Source organism: Haliotis rubra, unplaced genomic scaffold, assembly GCF_003918875.1.
Source record: "Haliotis rubra isolate DU_JTF1 unplaced genomic scaffold, ASM391887v1 Scf124, whole genome shotgun sequence".
Taxonomy (NCBI): Eukaryota; Metazoa; Mollusca; class Gastropoda; order Lepetellida; family Haliotidae; genus Haliotis; species Haliotis rubra.
In genome coordinates this window covers 1,149,909-1,159,756 of record NW_025765159.1, presented here as the reverse complement: position 1 = coordinate 1,159,756, position 9,848 = coordinate 1,149,909, and the positions used below count along the sequence as shown (strand labels likewise).

The window sequence follows — 9,848 nt, the reverse complement described above, 5'->3', positions numbered from 1 at the left end:
AACCACACATGTCCAAATTCACTTGAACTATCTATCATCTCTGCAAGATTAGGTTATCCAGAGTGAGTGGGTGAGACTGAATGAGTTAGTGAGTGAGTGGCTTTTAGCAATATTCCACTTTCAGCTACACCAGAACGAGCGAAACCAGAAATGGGTTTCACACACTAGGAATCGAACCCGAGTGTTTGGCGAAACGAGCGAACGGCTGTTACCATCTCTTCAACGAACATCGGGTATTTCGGATTGGATAGCACTCAATCCAAGCCATGGCTGATGGAGCTTAGTGGTACTTTCCTTCTGTCATATATACATCGAAATTGTGACCACGACCATTGTTCTCTAGGTCATTCTTCTAACATGAGACACTACCTCAATTTCAATTTATCAAAAAGGAAAATTTAATTGTCTTAGCCACATCGTCGGTCAGTGGTCATCATTTCAGTCTAGGGTCGACTCCACGTTGTGCATGCCACCACGGTCAGAAAGAACACCGGAATCCATGCTGACCGGTGTTTTTCAAAGAATGGTAGTCAGTCTCACAGTCCCTGAACCACATTATTTTCCCTACTGCCAAGCCCTCCCTGCAGTGCTAAAGCCCTAAATGAAGCAAGTCTAGATTTCCTCAGGTTCTGAATCTCTGGTCTTTCTAGGGCTCATTTTCAATTTAAATGGCCTTGTTTGTTACTATCAAAATTATATATATGCAGAGACTAAGCATTTGTTTAAAGAATGGGACCCGTGAACATCCGGGTTAGAATTGGTCTGCAGTAACCCATGCTTGTCGTTAGAGGCGACTAACGGGATCGGGTGGTCAGACTCGCTGTTATGGTTGGCTAATATCATCGTATTCCAATTGCGTAGATCGATAGGCATGCTGTTGATCACTGAAGTGTCTGGCCCAGACTCGATTATTTACAGTCCACCGCCATATAGCTGGAATATGGCTGAGTGCGGCGTTAAACAACCAACCAATCAAAAGATGGGGAAATCTTTAAACATCTGTCTTACGACGAATATTTTAGCTATGTTATCTTCCGTTTATTGGAACATTCTCTTTTTGTATAACCCGATACCCCTGTCGATTTTACACGAGAGAGGAATTTATCGCTAGAGTTAACAGCCAGAGGTATCCATGGATAATCGCGTCGAAACATGTACACAAGTCTGAAAATCGTGTGTAAGAAGTTTGTAAAAACATTTGTATCAATTGTTGATATTATTCCTTCCAGTTGTTGTCGTCTGCTCGAGATTCGGTGCTGCCACCTGTTGGGGTGGGGATCTCGTCAGGAGGCCTGTACTCAATCGACAGTGGCTAGTCCTTACCATGTGTGGAAACTCAGACTCCAACATCTGGGGGGTTTGCTGGCTTTTATAGCAGAATCGTGCTTTTTACTTACAATATTATCAAAACAAAACTTACACAGGGCTGCGTGGGGCCCTGTCTTGTAGACCGTATCTTTGCCAGCACTGCGCTGCGCCCGTGCAGTAAGTCTGTACATCTGGTTGCGGTTGTTGGGTGTCGTATGAAAACAAATTAGGTGTGCTTTAGAAACAAGAAAACGGAATTCGCTGTTGCTCTCGTCTTGCTTGTATGGATACATTTCCCCTAGCGGCGAATCACGGAACTAGACGGTGCTTGATCGTCACATCTGGAATCGGATTGGACTTATATTAGGCAATCTCGGGAAGGTCTGTCACAGAGGCAGTTTAAGGGGCATTGTGTAACAATCATAGGTATGTGGTTCGCTTTTCGAAAAAGACTTAATTTGCAAAAGAATTGTTAAAAGATTGATCTGCCTAATTTCTTTCTTGTTTCAATTGTGTTGACTTTCAATTCCACATATCAAGTCGAGGTGGTCTCCTGAAAAGCTACATCGCCCAGCAGTCTTAAATTAGGCTGGTAGGCGCTGCTTTCACGAACACTTTCAAGCGAACAAAATGTTGGAAAAAAGTATGTATTTGTGAATACAGGAACACTTAAATAAACCATCACTGACGTGAACCACCCAAAATGTTTTGGTTGTTACAAGTAATTGAAAAGACGGCAACAAATTCAAAAGACTCATTCTACATCATAATGTTTCCATGAAGCTTGAACGGCGTGTGTATATAATAATATCTTTCTGATGTGTCAGTAGATCCCTGTTTCACTCTCCAGCCCTTATCTGTAACCGTGCCCCACGCGGTGTTTCAGAAACCGGATCCAGTTACCGGCGTTATAAGGGGTCCCTCTTCAATAATGTTATCTGCATGTAGATTGTTAAACAGACTTCGGAACCTGACTTCAGCGATATCAACCTTCACAGACCATCGTTCACTAGCAAAAATTGTATCTACTTCGCCATCCACGTGCCCCGCCTTTCTAACAAGAGCGCCATCTACGTTGTATTTGGCTCCACGTTGTTCTAAAGACCACAGAGGTTGTTAGGTAGCCTAGCGGTTAAAGCGTTCGCTCGCCACACCGAAGACCCGAGTTCGATTCCCCACATGGGAACAAAGTGTGAAGCCCATTTCTGGTGCCCCCCGCCGTGATATTGCTGGAATGTTGCTAAAAGCGGCGTAAAACACCCACTCACTCACTTACTCACTCACTCACTCACTCACTCACTCACTAAAGACCATCGTTGTTGATTCTTTGCAGTTCATTGGTACTTGAGATTTAGATAGCAGCTTGGTGACGTACAGATGTAGATATGGCATCGTGTGTCTGATTGTTAAACGCCGCATAATATTCCAGCTATATGGCGGCGGTCTGTAAATAATCGAGTCTGGACCAGACAATCCAGTGATCAACATCATGAGCATCGATCTACGCAAATTTCATACGATGACATGTGTCAACCAAGTCAGCGAGCCTGACCAACCGATTCCGTTAGTCGCCTCTTCTAACCAATTTTAACCCAAATTTGTACAGGTTGTCTTATGACTGAGACTTTGAGACCCTATTAGTATCTGTGCAATATTGGAGTTATTGGCAAGTGTGTGAAAAAGATTTCTAAATGATAAGCCAATCTGATTTAAGTCGAAATCTAACTCTGCCTTGATATTCTGATTGCAAGTGATTGGGTATGGTTTTACGAAGCAATATCCCAGCAATATTTTGGCCATTAAAATTAGACTTCATATATTGGACCATTTTGGGGAATTGAACCTGACCTTCTGCTTCACGAGCGAACTTTCTAACCTGTAGGCTACGCCACCGCTTCTAAGGATTAATTTACCTGAACAGAAACAGAAAGTCTTGTTCACATTAGTATCCAATACAATGTCTGGAATAATGAACAGCATGGATCATCGTCGCTTTTCCGGACCCTGTAACTTCCGACAGTTCAACCTTCTATATTTATCATTAAACGTTTCACTGCTCATTCTAAATATCGCAAATGCGCCCCATCTTTAGAGTGCTGAGGTAAATCACTTTACGTCATATTCAAGATTTGTTGCGATTAAAGATGTACGTGTATGTGCGTGCGTCCGTGTGTGTGCGGGGTGGGTGTGTGTGTGTGTTTGTGGCTGTGTGTGTGGCTCTGTATGTGGCAGTGTGACTGTGTGTGGCTGTGTGTGTGGGCTCTCTGTATGTGTGTGGGACTGTGTGGCTGTGTGTGTGTCTCTCTGTGTGTCTCTCGGTGTGGCTGTCTGTGTGTGGCGCTGTGTATGTGTGGCTGTGTGTGTGTGTGTGCGTGTGTGTGTGTGCGTGCGTGCGTGCGTGTGTGTTTGACTGGCCCGGACGAGTGCCACTTATACAGGGTTAGTTCACTGAGATACCATGCGACAGTCTAAGATGAATATTCTTGGAAGACTCTAGGCCGACCAGTCCTTGTTTTATTCCCTTTATAACAAGAACAATCTTTCAATATTGGTATGACTGGACCGGGAATCCAACCACGGGCCTCACAGGCGTCCAAACATGACGGAAACACATCCGCTATCATAATGAGCCGTTTCGCAGTAGCATTAGCAATGAATGTTAACCAAGCGATCAAACCATGTCCAAAAAGTGGTGACTGTCAATGTATGTATGTTATTATACTCAAGGGATTGCGATGGCTCGACACACCGTATACCCTAGGTCGACTCCTCGCGATATGTCAAGATATTATATAAGATATTATGGCTTATATCCTTCATGATATGTATATATAAGATATTATGGCTTATATCCTTCATGATATGTATATATAAGATATTATGGCTTATATCCTTCATGATATGTATATATAAGATATTATGGCTTATATCCTTCATGATATGTATATATAAGATATTATGGCTTATATCCTTCATGATATGTATATATAAGATATTATGGCTTATATCCTTCATGATATGTATATATAAGATATTATGGCTTATATCCTTCATGATATGTATATATTAGATATTATGGCTTATATCCTTCATGATATGTATATATAAGATATTATGGCTTATATCCTTCATGATATGTATATATAAGATATTATGGCTTATATCCTTGATGATATGTATATATAAGATATTATTGCTTATATCCTTCATGATATGTATATATAAGATATTATGGCTTATATGGCTTATGATATGTATATATAAGATCGTCCTCGTGGTTTGGTAGACTGTCAGTTTTACCTAAAGTCATGGCGATGCATACTATAGAAATGATCCCTAAAAAGTATGATCAGGGAAAGATATTATGGCTTATATCCTTGATGATATGTATATATAAGATATTATGGCTTATATCCTTCATGATATGTATATATAAGATATTATGGCTTATATCCTTCATGATATGTATATATAAGATATTATGGCTTATATCCTTCATGATATTGCTTGTATATTTCTAAAAGCGGCGTAACACATTCACGTCCCTTTCCAAAAACAGTGAGCGAGTCTATTCCAGAAATATGGACCTACAATATGTGATTGGTCAGCTAACGATAACGAAATATGAAAGATAATTTTCTACTCTCATCATGTTATTAATATTAGTAATGTCATCATCATCATCATCATCATCATCATCATCATCATCATGGGTGGGGTAGCCTAGTGGTTAAAGAGTTCGATCGTCATGCCGAAGACCCGGGTTCGATTCCCCACATGGGTAAAATGTGTGAAGCCCATTTCTGGTGTCCCCGCCGTGATATGGCTGGAATATTGCTAAAAGCGGCGTAAAACCAAACTCACTCACTCACTCATCATCATCATAGGCTCCATCATAGTTCCCACTCTGTGTGGTCGCGCTGATGTCAAGCCATAGACACACCTTGATAACCAGATAGATGCGCGTGCTCACTGACAAAGATCGCAGGAACTTCAAAGCAGACGTTGCCGCTGATTACAGGTGAAATCCATCACCTGGATGAACATATATCTGCTCCAGATGCCGCTCCCCCCTCTCACGTTACCCCGACACGATGGGTACACGTGTATCCTAAACACACACAAGAGGTCCCTAGTGACGTTCGTTGTAGTAGGTGTTGTATCGGCTGCAGACGTTGTTAATGGACATCCGACCCCCTCCACTGCGGCAGAGGGTACTCTGATAAAGCTAACGTTTCATAATGGGCCATGACGTAGACGAGCAGATATCGGGCAATATTGTTCCAGCATTGCAGGCAATAGACTCCAGTACTCTGAGACATTACGAGAAAGTATAGCTTGTCATTTTCAGTTAGGTATAATTTGTCTGTTCTTTGTTGTTGTGAAAATGTTCATGCTTGATAATTCGTTTAGAATTGGTTTAAAAGTAAAACCATATTAAATCATTTTGCTCAAATGAAATTAAGGTAAAACCCTTGCCAAGGAGAACAACAAGTCGAGATTATGTTGAATTGAAGGTTCACACCCATATACTTAGTGACCATGTACTTAGTGACATCATCTTAGAAACTATCTCTGAGTGAGATGTTCCTCAGTGCTGTCAACTGATTTGTGAGTGTGGGATAAGAATAACTTTTCTGGTGTGTTAAAGTGAGCTGCCCAGAGTGTCAGAACTCCATAGTGTCAGAACCCTAGAGTGTCAGAACCACAGAGCGTCAGAACCCCAGAGTGTCAGAATCCAATAGAGTCAGAGCTTCAGAGTGTCAGAACCACATAGTGTCAGAATCCCATAGAGTCAGAGCTTCAGAGCGTCAGAACCCCATAGTGTCAGAATCCCATAGAGTCAGAGCTTCAGAGTGCCAGAATCCCATAGGGTCAGAGCTTCAGAGTGTCAGAACCCCATAGTGTCAGAATCCCATAGAGTCAGAGCTTCAGAGTGTCAGAATCCCATAGAGTCAGAGCTTCAGAGTGTCAGAACCACATAGTGTCAGAATCCCATAGCGTCAGAGCTTCAGAGCGTCAGAATCCCATAGAGTCAGAGCTCAGAGAGTGTCAGAACCTTATAGTGTCAGAACCATAGAGTCAGAGTCCAGAGTGTCAGAACCCCATAGTGTCAGAGTCCCTAGAGTCAGAGCAGAGTGTCAGAAGAACTCCAGTGTCAGAACCCTTAGAGAGTCAGACCCTAGTGAGTCAAAAATCCTAGAGCGCCCCAAAATGTCAGAGCCCTAGAGAGTCAGGTTCATTAGAGCGTCAGAAGCCCCAGAGGATCAAGCCCTAGTCAGCCAAACCCTAGAGCCGCCTACGTCAGTGTCAGCCCAGAGCCAGAACCGGAGCGTCAAAATTGTCAGAACCTAGTCAGCCAAACCCTAGCGGGGTTCTGGGGTTCTAATGCCACTCCAGAGACATAGGTCAGAACCCTAGTAGAGCGTCAGAGCCCTAGAGCCAGAACCGCTAGGCGTCAGAACCCAAGAGTGTCAGAACCCTAGAGAGTCAGAACCCTTAGAGAGTCAGAACCCCAGTGAGTCAACACCCTAGAGGGGTTCTGGGGTTCTGATGCCACTTGGGTCAGAACCACACAGTGTCAGAACCCATTGTGTCAAAATATAGTATGAGAATCCTGTAGTAAGAGCACCTAAAAAGTACGAGAACTAAATGAGTGACAGCTCCATAGTACGAGAGCCAGTAGTAGCAGCACTAATTTAGAGCCAGTAGTAAACACACTCTGGCACGCGTCGTTCTGTACATTTGTCACGGCAGGCCAACTGACCATAACAACAAGCTTGACCTGTCCGAACGTGCAGATGTTTAGAACGTACAATAGACATAAACGGATGAAAAGAACACCCGGCGATGAGAGATAGACGATAAACTGTCCACCCTCCCTTAAAGCCACCCGAATATTGACAAAGTCTGCTTGCTATTTGTTGTTCACAATAAATACCATCTAAAGCTCGGTCGACCGGTATCTGATCAAATTGACTGGAAACAGCTTATGCATATCCAAATGTATCTGTTTTGCTTTTGTTTCCATAATCGGTGACAGATGAATGCCTTAGGAAGAATCTCAGTGACCGCCAGCCTCTGTTATTAACGGTTTAAGTATGTCCGGCGATCGTTCAATGTGTCTGTCTATACTATGGTGCGGTCAACATGCGTCCATGTTGTTACAGGTTGATGATAGGTTAGAGTGAAAAATGTTCCTCTCGGGCATTCACGTGAACAATAGACATAAGCGTGCACACTAATACACATGTTTCCACATGTTTCCATAACGTATTGAAGCGGTGAGGTAGCCTAGTGGTTAAGGCGTTCGCTCGTCACGCCGAAGACCCGGGTTCGATTCCCCACATGGGCACAATGTGTGAAGCCCATTTCTGGTGTCCCCCCGCCGTGATATTGCTGGAATATTGCTAAAAGCGGCGTAAAAACCCTCACTCACACCCTTAACATATTACAACATGTCTTTTATTTATCTATTGTGTATTTATTAGCAATACAATTCCACGATTTTACATCCCCTGTACAGTGTCACGTGGATGGACATACCAGGGTGTTGGGGTTAAACAATGATTAGTCATAATTAGAGGTACACTTGTCATATGCACATAAAGCACTTAAGCTAGTATGGCTTTCTAAATATTTCAAGAATAAGAAATTTTGGAGCTATCAAGTTCAACCAATATTTGAAACTGTAGGATCCCTTGAGTTTTTATTAAACTGCAACTTTGACATCCCACTATTTCATAAGGATATCTTGAATATCTGAAAATTCCATTTTCACAACATGTCTAAACGCGAGGGTAACCGTCGCGGGTTGGAAACTGAGAGCGACCTTAAGCTGCATCATCATCATCATCATTATCATCATCATTATCATACAATAAGTACACACAAAAATGTTAACAGGGACGTGGCGAATACAGTTGACGTAGCTACATTTTTTTTCTTTAGAACAAAATTTAAATTTCGGAAAATATATTTTTCTTAATCGGAAGAGATTATTCGGTATTCGGAAAATGATTCTCGAAAACGATGTCCCGAAGAACTACTTAAGTGCGTGATCCATAGAATGTATATTTACTTATCTTGTACCTATCAGTCTCCAAACACCTTATGGACAAACTCTTTAGGATAGGATTCGAGACAAGATATCATTTATTATTATTATTTTTTCAGATTTTTTCTCTGATATCCTAAAAAGATATTCTTCCGGCCCGGGCTATTCTATGTATCAAGTGAAGCCATTCTGACCGCGTTGATGGAACCTAACAGTATTATATGTTGTAGACACAGCCTCCCTAACCACATGATGTATATCAGTGCTCGGGGACCTGACGAAACAAGGGGTGCCGGGCAGTAGGTGCGGGGAAGAGCGGTTTGTCTTCGTGTGGTGTGCAGTTTGCCAGATTGGGGTCCCCTCCACATACAGTTGTACGTTAACCTTTGTAGTGACGGGGTTAGTGATCGACAGGTGGAAGAGTGCGTCTTGAGGAGGGGGATCGGAAACCATTTGGGTTAGATGCTCGACAGGTGGAAGAGTTAGGGGGTATAATGAGAGGGGAGAGTTGGGTAGGAGGCGCTTTATCGGAAAGACTATTTGGGATGAAGATGATAGGTAGATTGGGTGGTTCTGGCAGTCTTTGGGGGAAAGGAGAGGGTGGAAGGGGTGCAGTGTGTCAGGAGGAGAGCGGGATGGCAGAAGGTGGCAGGAAGTGGGCAAGGATTGGGTACAGGGGATGGTACAGACGGGAGATGTGGGATGGGTGGAGGAGGAGAGAGGGTTCTGGAGGATAGGGATGGGGTACAGGGTGGCAGGCAGAGGGGTACGATCCATAAATCATAGCGTAAATCTGTAGGAGAGGAACTCAGCAAAGAATGTATTCCAGCAGCATTGCAAATACATAATATACAAAGATAACCGGAAGAAGAAGAAGAAGAACTGACCCTGTTTTATCAATAAAATTATTTTATTTTCGTGTCGTACACTGGTACCTGACCCGTATCGTTCCAGAGCCCATGTAGCCAATCAGAATAGTCTAAGGATAACAGACATATTTTAAACAAGTTAAATTCTTCAGTAGTAATGTTAGTCAGATCATAAACTGGTAAATGTAGACTGAGAAAGTAGTTGAAAACAGTATTATTCCACGATCTACGGAATTTTACTGACATCTGCAAATAGTACTCGGTATTCGAGATTGATCTGCAGCATGTAACCTGCGCCAGAACCGGAGAATTTAATTTTTTGGTTTTGTAAATATTGATGTCCAGTCCATTTCACCACGGACAGCCAAATTTGAAGGGTACAGGGTGGCAGGAAGGGGATGGGTGTCAGGAAGAGGGTGGGTTTGGTTCTGGCTTGTTTGATACAGGGTGGCGGGTGGGTGGGTGGGGTTATCTCGGTAGCAATGTGAAGGAAGGACGGGAGAGAGACGACGGGGTACTATACTGAGGGAAACAAATAAGGGAACACCGCTTCATGGCAGTGTTCCTTTATTTATTTCTCAGAATCCCTCCCACAGCTTTATTCAAAGCTGATG

General features: G+C 42.8%; 1 pseudogene; it reads right to left on the bottom strand.

The window, feature by feature from the left end:
• Nucleotides 1-4,510: 4,510 nt before the first annotated feature.
• On the bottom strand, nt 4,511-4,661 carry LOC124266246 (annotated as a pseudogene).
• Nucleotides 4,662-9,848: the final 5,187 nt, after the last annotated feature.